Source organism: Pinus tabuliformis, chromosome 9 (genome assembly GCF_031772625.1).
Source record: "Pinus tabuliformis cultivar Carrire ecotype Pingquan chromosome 9, CPIR1, whole genome shotgun sequence".
NCBI lineage: Eukaryota > Viridiplantae > Streptophyta > Pinopsida > Pinales > Pinaceae > Pinus > Pinus tabuliformis.
In genome coordinates this window covers 623165056-623183014 of record NC_142307.1, presented here as the reverse complement: position 1 = coordinate 623183014, position 17959 = coordinate 623165056, and the positions used below count along the sequence as shown (strand labels likewise).

At 39.2% G+C, this 17959-nt stretch overlaps 4 pseudogenes; all 4 read right to left on the bottom strand.

The window, feature by feature from the left end:
* Positions 1-612: 612 nt before the first annotated feature.
* LOC149150141 (BTB/POZ domain-containing protein At1g21780 pseudogene) lies at positions 613-1292 on the bottom strand (annotated as a pseudogene).
* Positions 1228-2023, bottom strand: LOC149150140 (protein DETOXIFICATION 36 pseudogene; annotated as a pseudogene).
* Positions 2024-4526: 2503 nt separating this feature from the next.
* On the bottom strand, positions 4527-5515 carry LOC149150139 (BTB/POZ domain-containing protein At1g21780 pseudogene; annotated as a pseudogene).
* Positions 5460-17617, bottom strand: LOC149150138 (protein DETOXIFICATION 36-like; annotated as a pseudogene).
* Between the last annotated feature and the right edge of the window lie 342 nt (positions 17618-17959).

Below are 17959 nucleotides of genomic sequence, written 5' to 3'. Positions count from 1 at the left end.
CATATGAAACAAAGGATGACACAAATGTTAGATCTCATACCACAAAAATCTCAGGGGTCAGAGCTGCATTTTTATTTAAATCCCTGTCAAAAACTGTGCAATGAAACTCTGTATTTCTCCTCCACCAGCTCTCAGAAATCTCCTTCCCCACTAAAAACTTTACAAGTGATTTTTTTAATGCATTAAATAAACTATTCTAGGAGAAAACAGATCGACCCAAAAAAAAGGGCGTTGTTTCATCTGAAGTTACAAAAATAGAGATAGAATTATCCCTTTATTCTAAAAATAGAAGACTGTTCCCCTTAAAATCCTCTGATGGCCACTTTAAAGATACAACCTGGAGCGTAGATCCACTTGGAGATTTAACTGAAGCCCTTAATAGGAGATCGAATCCTATTGCTTTGCTGGGATAGTTATCTGTGCCTCAATTTGGCTTTGACTGCCACGTTACATTTACTATTTGAAACAAAACCAATTTTAAATGAAAACCTCTTCGATCAAAAACCTTGCCTTGAAAATCGATCGCATTTCTTTTGAATATAGTGCCATCCAGCGACGTGCAAAAGGAGATATCCTAAGTATAGCCTTTCACCTTCTCCTTTGTCGTTTAAACTAATTTTTGTAATTAGCGACAGATCCATCAAATTTAGTATATCTGGAACCTTGGATTCCTTCATGGCCTCTGTCGAATTTATCAGCAGCCTTCAATAAAGCTATTCTATGGTTCCAAAAGTCCTCATGTTTGATACCTCCATAGATGTAGCTTAGAAGAGCCATACAAGCTTCCACAGATATGTCTTCAATATTAATTATCGATGATTCTATCTCTTTGAGATCATGCAAGAACATACTCTCAAAAACAGGGGATCGCGCTGCTAAAACAGCCCGATGTGCTCTAACACTACCATTAGCAGTATTAATAATTACATCCGTGTGAAGACCATCATCCAACATACGAGAAAAGCATTTTAATGCACCCTTAGTTGCTTGACACTGCATTATTCCTTCATTGGGCCATATTGAACAAGTTTCTCCACCATTCATGGTAGTAATTTTCAGGTCCAGGAACTCCACATCAATTATAGAACGTCCATGAAAGCTAGAATCTATAGGCCATACAAAATCCTCACTGCTGCGGAGCAACTTATCATAGACTGGTGATGTCCAAGGTCGTCGACTTACTCCTGTTCTTCTGCTGTGATGGATATCTTCATTTCAAATTTAGCTTTGAAGATAGGTGTTATACACAGGTACAAAGTATGCTTCGATCCTCCCAGTTTTCTTATTTCCATCACGGAGAGACTATATGGTCTGATCTCCAAGCCCGTAGACAGTCTGCAGCTTGCCTGGCCTGTTCATTCCAATTTGTATTCCATGTAGCATATAACAGAATTAGACTTTGTAGTGAAGTCCCAGCTATCATCCCAGACCAGATGCCAGTTATCCCTAATCCGAACTTGTAACATATGAGTATGCCTAGCGGCAATCCTCACCATATAACAGGAAATTAAGTTCTCATTAGCAACATAGTACTGTGAACCAGATCCTATAGCCACACCTGACAGCACTGCCTGTATTCCATTAAGAAGGATAGATGCAGTAAGAAATGGAACCAACTCTGAGACTGTTTCTGTGACAGTCGAGCTGCTTGTGAAGAGATAACCTAAGACATTTTTGCAAAGAAGAAAAACTATTGCAAAGAATATGTTGATGACTGAAGATGTAGCGACCGAAACAAAAACTGAAAAGCATGCAGCCTCAGCATTCCCAACACCAATTTCATTGGAGACCCTTACGCTACAAAGAGAATATTATGAACAGGAGGGAACATCTTATGGCAATGTCGAAGCCAAGTGGTATCATCATCTCCAGAAGTATCATACTAATGCTTTGATAACCAATGTCGTGGAGCATCAGGATTAACTACCTTATGGAAAGTGGCATCTATATCAACTGCTGGATCATTCAATGTCCCAGCAAGAAAAACAAGGATCTGATAGTACCATATCTGCAGGAATACCATTATGGCTGAAAATATAGATAGTCTTAAGAATGATGGAAGTTGGTGGAATGCAATTAATTTGAAGCCCGTCCATGAAGCTTTGCATGAAGCAGAATGCATTATGTAAAGAAACTCAAGGATGGTCATAAGCCAGCACGATACATTGTGTGTCATGACAATACCAATGAGGCCTAGTTTTAGTTTGAAGGCAGTTATCCAACAGAATATAAGGTGCAAGATTAATACTCCTCCCGAGATCCAAACTATAGGTAAGACTAAACTCTGTGCATGTAAAAACTTCTGAACAGATACATTTACTGCAAATGCAAACAGTTGGGGAAGCATCCATTTCAAGAGAAGTCCTGACTTAGCAGCAATGGCAGTTGTTTGGCCAAACAGTTTGAATATAGGTTCTGCAAAAAGGCATGGAATGGACAATAAAAACTCCTGGATCTCCAATACAACAGCTACAGCTTCCTTGATAAAATGTGTCTCATCCAATATTATTCGATTCCATTTGACTGAATATAGAATAGAGGAGCTGTCCTCAAGCGGTGCGAATTGACTGCTGGCATTTGAAGAGCTGGAGAATTTGAAACATTTTGACAAATTACATATTCTAAAAAACACATTTAACAATCTCACATTGACTGACAAGACGGAGTCTAACATCGGCTCCAATGGCGACGGCAGCTCCTTGGAGATGCCAAGAACCGCAGATCTCTGCAAGAGCTAGACAGTGCCTCCATCCATTGGGCTATGGAGTCATTATTTCAACAGACAACACGAGACTTCCGACTCATTTATGGACTGAAACTTGACTGAAATGCTTAAAAACGGACTCGGCAAACTTCAAACTAAAACTGTAATGGAACTCAGAACGAAATGCTGCCTTTTGGCTGCTTATTTATTTACAAAATCTACCCTACTTTGTTGTAAAAACAGTAGATCAGGTAATACTGAAATGCCAGATTAACCATTCAAGTAAACTTGAGAAGAATGCTGCTTGAGAATGCTTCCACCAGGACACAGATGTAATTGCTGGCAGCCCTTCATGCACGTAATGAATCTGGCTATGTATTAGACAGCTTGATTTGTCAGTCAAACTGAAAAACATTTCCATGTACATCGCAATTGGATCGCGAAAGCCAGACTCCGTTTGCTGCCCCAACTCCACAATACATACCTCCAGCTGCACACTGTCAATGCAAACATCTGTAGGCACCTCTATTATCTCTTGCTTTCATGGAGGAAGAGTTTCCAAGAACTTTTTAGGATCTCAGAAATCATATGACTGGATCTGCTCATTCAAATACTGAATCTCCTTCTCAAGTTTTTCAAAAATTAACTCGTAGAAACCAGTTTTAGCTTCAAGAGGGAACTTTGGAGATTTCAAACATTGAAGCAAGGCACTGAAAAATTCTTCATTAATTTCAAAATCTGCTAACTGATTTCGTACTTCTTTTACAGCTTCACAAAGTGCAGGGTTTGCCACATACCCTACCATTGCATAAATGGATCAGCGAGCACTAGAATGTCTGGATCGAGTTGGAGTCGCCAGGTGAATGTCTCAGCCTTCATATGTGTCTGACTGTTGTCCACCATCAGCATCATATCTGCAACTTGATTTCATGTACTGGAGCAAGACAATCTACAAGTCGAATGTCACATCAACAACAAACCATCTTCCCCAGTATGGTCGCCACTATGTTAGCGCTAGAATTTGCCCCAGGCTGAGGAAGGAAAAACTCAAGGCAACATCAAACTACGCTCAGCCTCATAGCTAGCCCTATGAGGACAGGAGAGGGCTCTCTCCGAGTCTATCTCGGCAGACAAGTTTTCAAAGGGGCTGAGATGACCAATAAGGAATACTGATTTTAGGCTAGTAAATTGATAGAAATGAGGTTTTAAATAAATGTTTGGGTTTTCTGGGCTGCATGGGCAAAGAACAGTTTGAAAACAGAGAAATATAATCAAAAACACAGATTATCTCCTGAGGCAAGATAGGCAAGAAATTTAACATCAAATTTGAAGCATTGTGGAGTGGGTGAACTATTGAGGAGTTGACAAGGGCATAGAAGATGAATCCTTGTCAAACAGAAGAAAACATTAAATATGAACACTTCCTCAAGACAGAGCAAATAAATTGAATTATGCCTTTCTCACTTAAAAGTATTCATTTAGAAACAATTATGAAATGAAATGAGAACATGACAGGCTACATATGAAACAAAGGATGACACAAATGTTAGATCTCATACCACAAGAATCTCAGGGGTCAGAGCTGCATTTTTATTTAAATCCCTGTCAAAAAATGTGCAATGAAACTCTGTATTTCTCCTCCACCAGCTCTCAGAAATCTCCTTCCCCACTAAAAAACTTTACAAGTGATTTTTTTAATGCATTAAATAAACTATTCTAGGAGAAAACAGATCGACCCAAAAAAAAGGGCGTTGTTTCACCTGAAGTTACAAAAATAGAGATAGAATTATCCCTTTATTCTAAAAACAGAAGACCGTTCCCCTTAAAATCCTCTGATGGCCACTTTAAAGATACAACTGGAGCGTAGATCCACTTGGAGATTTAACTGAAGCCCTTAATAGGAGATCGAATCCTATTGCTTTGCTGGGATAGTTATCTGTGCCTCAATTTGGCTTTGACTGCCACGTTACATTTACTATTTGAAACAAAACCAATTTTAAATGAAAACCTCTTCAATCGAAAACCTTGCTTTGAAGATCGATCACATTTCTTTTGAATATAGTGCCATCCAGCGACGTGCAAAAGGAGATATCCTAAGTATAGCCTTTCACCTTCTCCTTTGCCGTTTAAACTAATTTTTGTAATTAGCGATAGATCCATCAAATTTAGTATATCTGGAACCTTGGATTCCTTCATGGCCTCTGTCGAATTTATCAACAACCTTCAATAAAGCTATTCTATGGTTCCAAAAGTCCTCATGTTTGATACCTCCATAGATGTAGCTTAGAAGAGCCATACAAGCTTCCACAGATATGTCTTCAATATTAATTATCGATGATTCTATCTCTTTGAGATCATGCATTAACATACTCTCAAAAACAGGGGATCGTGCTGCTAAAACAACCCGATGTGCTCTAACATTACCTTTAGCAGTATTAATAATTACATCCGTGTGAAGACCATCATCCAACATACGAGAAAAGCATTTTAATGCACCCTTAGTTGCTTGACACTGCATTATTCCTTCATTGGGCCATATTGAACAAGTTTCTCCACCATTCATGGTAGTAATTTTCAGGTCCAGGAACTCCACATCAATTATAGAATGTCCATGAAAGCTAGAATCTATAGGCCATACAAAATCCTCACTGCTGCGGAGCAACTTATCATAGACTGGTGATGTCCAAGGTCGTCGACTTACTCCTGTTCTTCTGCTGTGATGGATATCTTTGTTTCAAATTTAGCTTTGAAGATAGGTGTTATACACAGGTACAAAATACGCTTCGATCCTCCCAATTTTCTTATTTCCATCACGGAGAGACTATATGGTCTGATCTCCAAGCCCGTAGATAGTCTGCAGCTTGCCTGGCCTGTTCATTCCAATTTGTATTCCATGTAGCATATAACAAAATTAGACTTTGTAGTGAAGTCCCAGCTATCATCCCAGACCAGATGCCAGTTATCCCTAATCCGAACTTGTAACATATGAGTATGCCTAGCGGCAACCCTCACCATATAACAGGAAATTAATTTCTCATTAACAACATAGTACTGTGAACCAGATCCTATAGCCACACCTGACAGCACTGCCTGTATTCCATTAAGAAGGATAGATGCAGTAAGAAATGGAACCAACTCTGAGACTCTTTCTGTGACAGTCGAGCTGCTTGTGAAGAGATAACCCAAGACATTTTTGCAAAGAAGAAAAACTATTGCAAAGAATATGCTGATGACTGAAGATGTAGCGACCGAAACAAAAACTGAAAAGCATGCAGCCTCAGCATTCCCAACACCAAGTTCATTGGAGACCCTTACGCTGCAAAGAGAATATTATGAACAGGAGGGAACATCTTATGGCAACGTCGAAGCCAAGTGGTATCATCATCTCCAGAAGTATCATACTAATGCTTTGATAACCAATGTCGTGGAGCATCAGGATTAACTACCTTATGGAAAGTGGCATCTATATCAACTGCTGGATCATTCAATGTCCCAGCAAGAAAAACGAGGATCTGATAGTACCATATCTGTAGGAATACCATTAGGGCTGAAAATATAGATAGTCTTAAGAATTATGGAATTTGGTGGAATGCAATTAATTTGAAGCCCGTCCATGAAGCTTTTCATGAAGCAGAATGCATTATGTAAAGAAACTCAAGGATGGTCATCAGCCAGCACGATACATTGTGTGTCATGAAAATACCAATGAGGCCTAGTTTTAGTTTGAAGGCAGTTATCCAACAGAATATAAGGTGTAAGATTAATACTCCTCCCGATATCCAAACTATAGGTAAGACTAAACTTTGTGCATGTAAAAACTTCTGAACAGATACATTTACTGCAAATGCAAACAATTGGGGAAGCATCCATTTCAAGAGAATTCCTGACTTAGCAGCAATGGCAGTTGTTTGGCCAAACAGTTTGAATATAGGTTTTGCAAAAAGGCATGGAATGGACAATAAAAACTCCTAGATCTCCAATACAACAGCCACAGCTTCCTTGATAAAATGTGTCTCATCCAATATTATTCGATTCCATTTGACTGAATATAGAATAGAGGAGCTGTCCTCAAGCAGTGTGAATTGACTGCTGGCATTTGAAGAGCTGGAGAATTTGAAACATTTTGACAAATTACATATTCTAAAAAACACATTTAACAATCTCACATTGACTGACAAGACGGAGTCTAACACCTCCAATAATAGGTGGATTCCCACAAATGGATAATTGGAGGGGACTTTAATATGATCACTTCTTTGAGTGAAAAGAAAGGTGGAGGATAACACTTGGAACCTGAAACTGAGGATCTACAAAATTTCATCGAGGAAGCATTCATGGTGGACATGAGGAAAACCAATGGTATCTTAACATGGAACAATATATGGTGTGGGATGGCGCAAATCTCCTCTAGGTTGTATCGTTTATTAGTGTTGAATCAATTTCTCACCTATGGCAATGAATTATTTATGCAAATCCTTCTGTTATGCAACAAACTCAAAAATATATAGACCAACGACTTAAAAATTATCCTCTTCAAGGGGGAAGCATCCTTTACATTACATAAATGAATAATTCTTAGATGATTCAAATGACAATACCTCCTTTTTATATATAGGAGTCTAAGGGGTCACAATATAATCAGATCCTACATAAAAATAATAATGTAAGGGCACAACAATAACAATAAGGGGGCTACAGTAGTATTATAGGTACCTAACATGACCCTCTCCTTCAAAAAAATGTTATCCTCAATGCTTGAGTAGTTTTGGGTGCTTCTGTATAAAATTATCATCCTCCCATGTGCAATATTCAACAGGTAAGTTTTTCCACTTAATGAGCTACTCTGAAATTGATCGATTTCGTAGCTGTCGGGTTCTTGTTTCCATGACTGCTTCAGGCTCAAATATGATTTTCCCTTCTTCGTCAAGTTTTGGAAACACTTTTTGAACTGGAAGCTTGTCACTGATAACCTTATTTAAGCATGAAACATGGAAAACTAGGTATACTGAGGATTTAGGCAGCTCCAATTTGTAAGCCATAGTATCAATCTTTTGAAACACCTTGTGAGGACCATAGTACTTGGGTGATAATTTATTACCCTTCTTATATTTCTTGAGAGACATTTGTTTGTATGGTTTTAGCCGTAAAAATACCCATTCACCTACATCAAAACTTATTTCATTGCGATGTTGATCTACCTTTTGTTTCATTTGATTTTGCGACAGAGTGAGGTTATCCTTTAAGAGTTGGAGAACTTGTTGTTGATGCTCAATGTGATCTTCCACTTCTTAAACCTTATAGTTTTCTCTTAAATATTATGTGATGAATGGTGGATGATATCCATAAAGTGCCACAAAAATGGGGTCATTTTTGCTGCAGTATGGAAGGAAGTGTTATACCACCATTCAACTAGAGATAACCACTTGACCCATTGTGTTTGTTTATCAGATACAAAGAAATGAAAATATCCTTCCAAATATTTGTTCACTATCTCAGTTTGGCCATGATATTGAGGATGATAAGATGATCTATGAGCTAACTGAGTACCAATACAAGAAAATAATTTCGTACAAAAATTTCTAGTGAAAATAGGATGTTTGTCACTTACTATAATATTTGGGTTTCCAAGAAGATTTTGAATTGTTTCCATAAATGTAGTAGCACGTGTACTAGCTTTAAAAGGATGAGATAATTCACAAAAGTGTGCATACTTGGTAAATCTATCAACTACCACCATAGTGAAACTCTTTCCTTTAGACTTGGGTAAACTCGTGATAAAATCCATTGAGACCTCCTCCCAATGCTAACTTGGAATGGATAAAGGTTGTAACAAACCCTAGGTCTTAATTGTCTCAACTTTATTTTGTTGGCAAACCAAACATTCTACCACAAACTTCTGAATATTAGATTTAAGGCCATCCCAAAAAATTCCCTTCTTGACCCTATGGTCAGTTTATAAAAATCCCGAGTTCCCGCCTAAGGGAGAAGTGTGCAATTCCAAAATAACCTTTTGTTTGAGTTGGGAATTATTTCAAAGATGTAAGTGATCTTTGTACCACAATGAATAATTTTTCTAGCTAAATGTATCAGACACACTGGGATCTTTCCGCAACTTTTGAACGAGTGACCACACCTCTTCAATAATTCTTTTATTCATCCCTTGCTTCACTTATCCACTCAGGTTGGATAATAGAAATGGCACAAAGCAATGCTTCCACATCCTCATCCTTTCTTGAGAGTGCATCTGCAACAACATTTTGCTTCCCTTTTTTGTATAGGATTTCAAAGTCATAACCCAATATCTTTGTCACCCATTTTTGCTTCTCTTCTGAAGATAATATTTTTTCCCAAAAGTATTTAAGACTATCATGATTTGTTTTTACCTTTAAGTGTCTTCCCATTAGGTAAGGTCGCCATTGCTTTAGTGCATGTAGTATTTCCAACATTTCCTTCTCATAAATAGGCCTGTGTAAATGCTTTTCTTTGATTGGATTAATTTCAAAAGAATTGGGTCTTCCTTCTTGCATTAAAACAACACCAATTCCATTTCCTAAGGCATCACATTCCACAATAAAAGTTTTTGTGAAGTTTGGCATAGCTAAGACTGGTGCTTGGCACATTGCCTCTTTAAGATGTTCAAAGGTCTTCATTTCTTCTAAAGTCCAAGAAAATAAATCTTTCTTTAGCAACGATGTTAGGGGTGCCACTATTATCTGATAATTATTAACAAACTTGCGATAATACCCTTTCAACCTAAGAAATCCTCGAATATGATTTATGGTTGTGTGGATTTTCCATTCCTTAATGGCTTTAATTTTGTTAGGGTCTACCTTAACACCCTCATGAGATACAATATGACCCAAATATTCCACCTCCTCTACTCCAAAGAAACATTTGGAGATTTTTTGCATATAATTGTTTCTCCTCCAATGGCTTGAGCACCCTGTCAACATGTTGAACATGATCCTTCCAAGGCTTGTTTTATATTTGTATATCATCAAAAAATACTAACACATATTTTATAAGGGTGGGTTTGAAAATGGAATTCATCAAACCTTGAAATGTGTAAGGTGCATTAGTGAGGCCAAAAGGCATGACCAAAAATTCATAATGACCCTCATGAATTTTGAATTTTGTTTTCAGAATGTCTTTAGTCTTCATTCTAATCTGATGATATCCTGAATGAAGATCCAACTTGGTGAAGTAAATTGCTCCATGTAATCCATCCAACAATTCATCAATGATAGGAATGGGAAATTTATCTTTAATAGTGAGCTTGTTGAGCTCCCTATAATCCAAACACATACCCCATGATCCATGATCCATCCTTCTTGTGCACCAATACTACTGGAGCAAAGAAAGAAATTTGACTAGGTTGAATTATACTAGCCTCTAGCATTTCTACAACCATAAGTTCAATTTCACTCTTTTGGGCATAAGGATATTTGTAAGGCCTGATGTTTGGAGGAACACTTCCTGGAATCAAATGAATAGAATGATCATGATAAAAAATAAGTGGGAGGCCTTTGGGAGTATCAAACACCTTGGAATTATTGTCCAAGACTTTTGGAGATCTAGAGAAATAGATTATTTCAATGGTTGAACTTCTAGTGAGCATAATTATGCAATTACACCCCATTGTTCTTTCTTCGAAAGCTTTGTAGTGCCATTAGATATGATTATGTTTCTCGGTTTCCTTGCGATACCCCTTAATTCAACTTCCTTTCCTTCCCAAAAAAAATCAAGAAAAGTTCTTGAAAATTGAAAGCTATCATCCCCAAAGATTGTAACCATTCGACTCCTAGTACAACAACAACACCATCCATTGGAATGGAAAGCATTGGAATATTCAATACATATTCCCCCATGGATAGATTGATCCAGGTGGATATTGGTGGCCACCCGCCTATTCCACGTGGACCCCCACCATTGTTTCTTTCAGTTTTTCAATTTCCTTAATTGTAGCATAGTTTACTATTTTTGGCAGTTTTTCAAGTCCTAAACTTCCAAAGCTGTTTTGAGGCCCTAAACGATGTTTTTTTGGAAATATTCCCTCAAGTGATTTCTAAGAAATCACATTTTCAGTTGTATTCCTTGGAGATATCTTTCCAATGAGGTATCATGCGCGTCAAACAGAGATAATATGACCAAGTTACGACCCTGGGAAGTTGGCTGCCCAACTAACCCCAACAGGGCCCATAAACTCTTGGTGTTACATCTCCTCGAGTTAGGGTTTTTGTTGTTTAGGGTTTTCTCTTATTTTTTAGTAATAAAAAGGCCCTTGAGCCTCATTATAACACAGTTCAGAGGCATGTAGCCGCCACATCTCTTCTCAGAGATAAGCTACCATCGCTCGAGCTAGTCTCATTTCCATTATGTTTGTAAGCATATTTCATTATTTGATATTAATGAAAGATAGTGTTATTTCTATTGCATCTCTGTATTTATGGTTATATCTGTAATTTGTTGTGTTCCTGTTTAAATTTGGATTAGTGGTATCAAAGCGGTCTGCTCTCTCTTTTTTTTTGCATGTCCCCAACTAGGTCGAGATATAAGGAGTTAGGGCTCGAACTAGTCAAAACTTTGCAAGAGCAGCCTCAGAATTCCCAACGGCCTCCCATGGGAGAAGAAAAGAAAGACAAGGGAGCAAGAGATTCTATCAAAATATTGCTTGAGGAGGCCCTCGAGAAACAAAGGAACATGATGATGGATAAATTTTCCCATATCCTTCATTGGTTGCCCATCGGCGATGCATGCACATCCAACAGCCACTCTAGAGGATCCACACCTTTTAAGGTACAAGTAAACTTTGACATTCCCATATTTGAGGGCCAAATAGATGCAGACACAGTAGATAAATGGTTGAATCTACTAGAAGGATATTTTTATGTTCATGATTTTTCCAGCCGAGAAAATATTACTTTTGCTCTTCTCAAAGCCACCCCCCATGTCAAGGACTGGTGGGAAACCTATTGTGAGCAGAAGGATGAAAGTACGATCTCACTGTTTTTAGCCGCTCCCACTTAGAATTCATTCTGGGACACCATCAAGGAGCAGTACTGCCCTGTCGGAAGCTACGAGGACAAATACATAAGTGGACTGTGCTGTGGCAGGGAAGGGACCAAGATGTGCCGGAGTTTACCAATGCTTTTCATACCCTTTGCGCGAAGTTGGGTATCAAGGATTCTAAGAAACATTTGGTACTCAAGTATTGTGGTTACCTACATAGATACATCCAGGATGAGATGGAGTTCCTGGACATCTCCTCGTTGGGCACGGTGTATCGATATGCCATCAGGATCGAGCAGAAGTTTAAACTGAAGAAGCGAGATTTTGGATCTCCAAATCCAAAGCAAGGGAAAGGTGCCCCCAAACCGTATAACAAAGGACAAAGCCAAGGTGGGATGGCCCAAGACAACTTGCCAAGGCCACAAGCAAAGGACAACACTGCAAAGCCAAAGAAGGACATGGGAAAGTGGTGTGAGTTCCATAAGAGCTCCACCAACAACACAAGTGAGTGTCGGGCCAAGCAATCACTAGTGGCTGAACTGAAGGCTTCAAAATCAGATGCATGTTCCGACTCTAAGTTAGAACCTGACAAGGGGAATGACAAAGAGAAGCAGATTATTGATGCGGAGCCCAACGCCACCGTCGGCACCACAAATATCCAGAAGGAGGAACCTGAAGATCTAGAGGAGGAGAAGTGTCTCTTCCACTCCCAGATGTGGTTAAAGGGTTCCCCATTACAGTTCATTGTCGACAACGAGAGCCAAAAGAATCTCATTGAAGCATAGGTCGTGAAGCGGCTTGGATTACCGACCATAGTACACCCACAACCGTACACCATCGAGTGGCTTCACCAAGGATGGGATCTGCACATGAGCCAACAATGTCACCTTCCATACAACATCAATCCCTTCACGGATGAGGTATTATGTGATGTTTCTCCCCTTGATGTTTGTGATGTATTATTAGGGCAACCATACTTGTGGAAGCGACATGTTTTTTATGAGTTAAGGCCTCACGTTGTTATTATTACATTGGGTAGTAAGTTGTACAGGATACCGGAGGTAGCACCGCCTACTGCCATCTCTTTGGTTACTACAAAATAATGCAGTAAGCTCATTTCAAAAAACGGGAATTTTTCCTGATGATACGACCTGAAGGAAAGAAGAAGACACTACCACGACCTCCAGACAGATCCCCTCTGCATGACAAAAATAGATGGACATGGTCATGTAGGAGTACGAGGACATCTTCACCTCCCCCACAAGGGTACCTCCGCACTGTTAGGTCAAGCACTCCATCGATCTGACCCCAGGTGTGTCGTTACCCAATGGACCAATCTATCGGCGCTCCATTCTTGAGAACGATGAAATCAAGAGGAAAATTCAGGATCTATTGCAGAAAGGTCACATTCAGTCAAGTTCATCACCCTGTGGGACCCGATCATGTTGGTACAGAAGAAGGATGGGACTTGGAGACTCTGTATTGACTATCGAGCGCTGAACAATATCATTGTCTAGAATAGGTACCCGATCCCACGAATTGATGACCTTATGGACCAACTCAAGGGAGGAAAATATTTTAGCAATATTGACTTGAAGTCCAGATATTACCAGGTACCAATAAAACCCTCCAATGTGTGGAAGACTACCTTCAAAGCCAAGGAGGGCCTTTTCTAATGGTTGGTTATGCCTTTTAAGTTGACGTATTCTCCTACAACCTTCATGAGGCTTATGGATGACATCTTGCGGCCATTCACCAACTCATTTGTCATGGTATACTTGGATGACATCCTGATCTTCAACTAGAGTTGGGAAGAGAACCTCCACCACATGCAACAGGTTCTCCAAACACTGAGGCAACACAAGCTATGTGTCAATTTGGAGAAATTCACTTTTGGCATTGACCCAGGTTCAGTATCTGTGATACATTATTGATGAATGGGGGGTGCATGTGGATCCATCCAAGATCCAAGGCATTCGGAATTGGCCAGTCCCAACCACTCTAACGAAGCTCCACAGCTTTCTTAGTCTTTCCAATTTCTACTTCAGGTTCATCTTGTGGTTCTCTCATATCACTTGGCCCATGAGTCAAGTCACCAAAGGAGGAGCGAAAGAAAAAATCTTTTGGTCTGAATCTCAACAGAAGGCATTCGCAGAGTTGAAACATCGCCTCTGCTCTACACCAGTGCTCACATTACTAGACTTGCAACAAAAATTTGAGATTGAGACAGATGCCTCTGACTATGCTATTGGAGCATTCCTTACTCAACAGGGTCATCCAGTGGCATATCACAGTGAGACATTTTTAGATACCGTCTGGAAGTATCCCACTTAGGACAAAGAGATGTATTCCATTGTGCAGGGTTGCCAACAATGGAAGCATTACATTTTGGGGAAGGAAATGATCATCCACACAGACCACCAACCCCTACAATTCATACAGACGCAAGAGAAGTTGCAAAATTATCGCCATCCACATACTTGCAATAGTTCCATTTTAATATGAAGTATAAGAAGGGTAGCACAAATAATGTTGCAGAATGCCTCAGCCGACCATCAATCATGGCGCTAACGTTTGTGCTCAACTCTTGTGGGCACAAGACTTTTGATTGACCACTTCTCTACAAAAGCGACCTAGAATTTGGCCACACATACCATACACTCTTGGAGGGTCAGCAAGTTCCAAATTTTCACCTCCAAGATGCTTTGTTATTCCTGACCTGGGACACCTTTGTGTTCCTTCAAGAGAGCATGCGAAGATGATTTTGGAAGCGCACTACATTTGGGTTGTTGGGCATTTCGGGGTCGAAAAAAATGGTGGTAGTACTACATAAGTATTTCTATTGGCCGAATCTTCGACGGGATGTCGAGAAGTACATCAGATCCTGCACTACCTGCACCATTGCAAAACCAACCATCAAGAACCAAGTTCTCTATACTCCGTTGCCTACCCCTAGTCAACCTTGGGAATCCATCTCCATGGATTACATGTCAACCCTTCCTTCTACTAAGCATGACAACGACTGTGTTTTTTTGGTCGTCAACAGATTCTCAAAGATGCCCATTATGGCAGCCTGCATGAAGAGTATCACAACAGAAGCCACTGCTAAAATCTTCTTTGAACGAGTGTGGGTACACTTTGGCATCCCACAGTCTATCATCTCAGATCGAGACAGCAGGTTCCTTAGTAAATTTTTTCCCAGTCTTTGGTCGATGCTAGACACCAAGCTCACTAAGTCCACAACTTTCCATCCCCAAGCTAATGGCTAGACAAAGGTCATTAACAGGATGATCATACATATTTTGTGCATGTACAAATCAAAGAATCCACGCACATGGGATGGTATCATCCCCTATGTCCAACTCAGCTACAACTGGGCTCTCCACAACTCGACTAGCAACAACCCTTTTCAGGTGGGCTTGGGATCCCAGCCACTATGTCCCATTGATGTGGCCATACTATTTGCAACGACTTAAGAAGATTAGCTCATGTCCATTCTAAAGTCGACAAGGAAAATAGCTTCATTGAGCACATTCAACACATACGCAAACAGGTCCACGACATATTGGACAAAGCCAATGCTAAGTACAAATAACGGCATTATCAGCATCGAGTGCGACACAAGTTCCAGGTGGGCAACAAATTTTGGCTACATTTGCAAAAGGAGCGCCTCACTAGGCCCCACCGCAAGATTCGCCTGCTTCGATATGGGCCATACACCATCCCCAAGGCTATGGGATATAATTCTTTTGAGCTCAGCATTCCCCCATTCCTTGGCCTACACCGAGTGTTCAATGTGGATTACCTTCAGACCTACTTTCCACCATTACTAGACACATCCGACATTGCATAACAACTCACACCAACATAGTTAAATCCAGACTACATGGAACAAGCTACAACTGAACAGATCATGGACACATAGATCAAGAACACTTGCCAGTAGAAGGTCCAACTGTATCGAGTTGTCAAAGCTGGCCAACTCCTACACCAAGGAAAATGGCTCACTAGGGACCAAGTTCAGCAGATGCTTCCTCATCTCATGGAGGAGCTCAATGCAATGGAGACCATTGCCTCCTAAGGGGGGAGGAATGATCCAGGTGGATATTAGTGTCACGTGGACCCCCACCAATGTTTCTTTCAATTTTTCAGTTTCCTTAGTTGTAGCACAGTTTACTATTTTTGGCAGTTTTTCGGGTCTTGAACCTCTGAAGCCGTTTTGAGGCCTTAAACGACGTGCTTTTGGTAATATTCCTCAATGATATTTCTTTGAAATCACATTTTCATTTGGATTCCTCAGAGAGATATTTTCAACAAGGTATCATGCACGTCAAACGGAGATAATATGACCAAGTTACAACCCGGGAAGTTGGCTTCCCAACTAACCCCAACGGGGCCCATAAACTCTTGGTGTTACATCTCCTTGGGTTAGGGTTTTGGTTGTTTAGGGTTTCTCTTATTGTTCAATAATAAAAAGGCCCTTGAGCCTCATTATAACATAGTTCAGAGGCATGTAGATGCCACATCTCTTCTCAGAGATAAGCTACCATCGCCCGAGCTAGTCTCATTTCCATTCTGTTTGTAAGCATATTTCATTATTTGATATTAATGAAATATAGTGTTATTTCTACTGCATCGTTGAATTTATGGTTATATCTGTAATGTGTTGCATTCCTATTTATATTTGGATCATAGATTGATGTTATGGCACTTTCCATAGAAATTTATAATTCCTCCATTTGCAACCATCACTTGACACTCTGATGTTGGATATATGAAGAAATTCAATTCCTTGACTATCTTACAATGAATAAAATTATGGGTACTACCTGCATCAATTAGCATTATTACCTTTTTCTTTTTGATATATCCTTCTATCTTGAGAGTTTGAGGAGTGGTAATTCATGCCAATGCATTACAAGATATCGACAAATTCATTTCTTCTTTCTCTGGGGTTGGTTCTTGGTTTATATCCTCCTCTTTTGATGTTTCTTGTTTCTTTTATTCCTCCTCTTCAGAATCTATGTAGAATAATTTATTATCGGCACACTTATGATCTTTAGTGTATTTTCTATCACAACTGTAACAAATCCATTTTTCTCTTCTTTCCTCCAATTGTTGTGGTGTCAACCTTGTAAGTTTTGGAAGACAAGGAGAAACAACACTTACATCTTTATAGTTGTGAGTGGTAGACTTCCTTGTTGCCATAATTTTGCTTTCAACTTTTCTTGCCACCCTGAATTCCTTCTCCAATGAATCAGGTTCTTGAATGAGAACCTCATGTTGGATGTTATATTTTAAAGTTCCTATGAAGACATCAATCATAAGCTCCTCTAGAATATAGGTTACCCTAATATTCAATTTTTGGAAGTCTTCAATTTGCTCCACCATTGAACCCTTTTGTTTGAGATTTATCAATTAGCTAAAGAAGGTGTTTCTCTTTATATATGCATAATGTGTTATCATTTCCTCCGTAAAAATTGACCAGGTGACAAGTAGTTTATGGGAACAAATCCATCTATACCGTACAAACTGATTGGGTTCTAAATATAAAGATTCAATACGTACCTTTTGTGACGGTTGCACATATTATAGATCAAAATATTGCTCCATCTGTAGTATCCATGTTACTGGATCCTTTCCATAAAACTTCCTCATATCTATATTTGGAATGTGGTGGTTCTTAAACCCCACATTGGAATCTCTAAAATCATAATTCCCGCTCCTTTTGTCCTCATCATGATTTTCATGGATTACCTTGTCACCACCTGGAAGCATTTCTTGCAACAACTTTTTCAACCCTTCCAACTTGACATTCATCACATCCATTTCTACTTTAAAAACCTCCACGTTTCCTTTTATAACATCCATGTCACTTTTTATTTCTTCTTTTAAACCATCCATGTCCCCTTTTAGTTCATATTTGGTTGCTCTTAATGAGAGCGAAATTTGTTACACCTGGTCCTGTAATTTTGATATATCATGCTGCAATTCTTCCTCTTCATGCGTCATAGTACATATTTCAGAGGGCTTAATGGGTGTATAATTTTTTTGTTTATGGGGCATTTTAGAACCCAGTAATGATATATATTCTTCAATATTCCCTTGTAATCACTTCAAACTAATTTTTCAAACAAATGTTATGTCAATTAAAAAAAAATACACACATTTTTATTGCTTGTAGGAGCTCGATCTTTAAATTATTGTAACTCTGTAGTTTTGGATATCCAAGATCTAAAATTACTT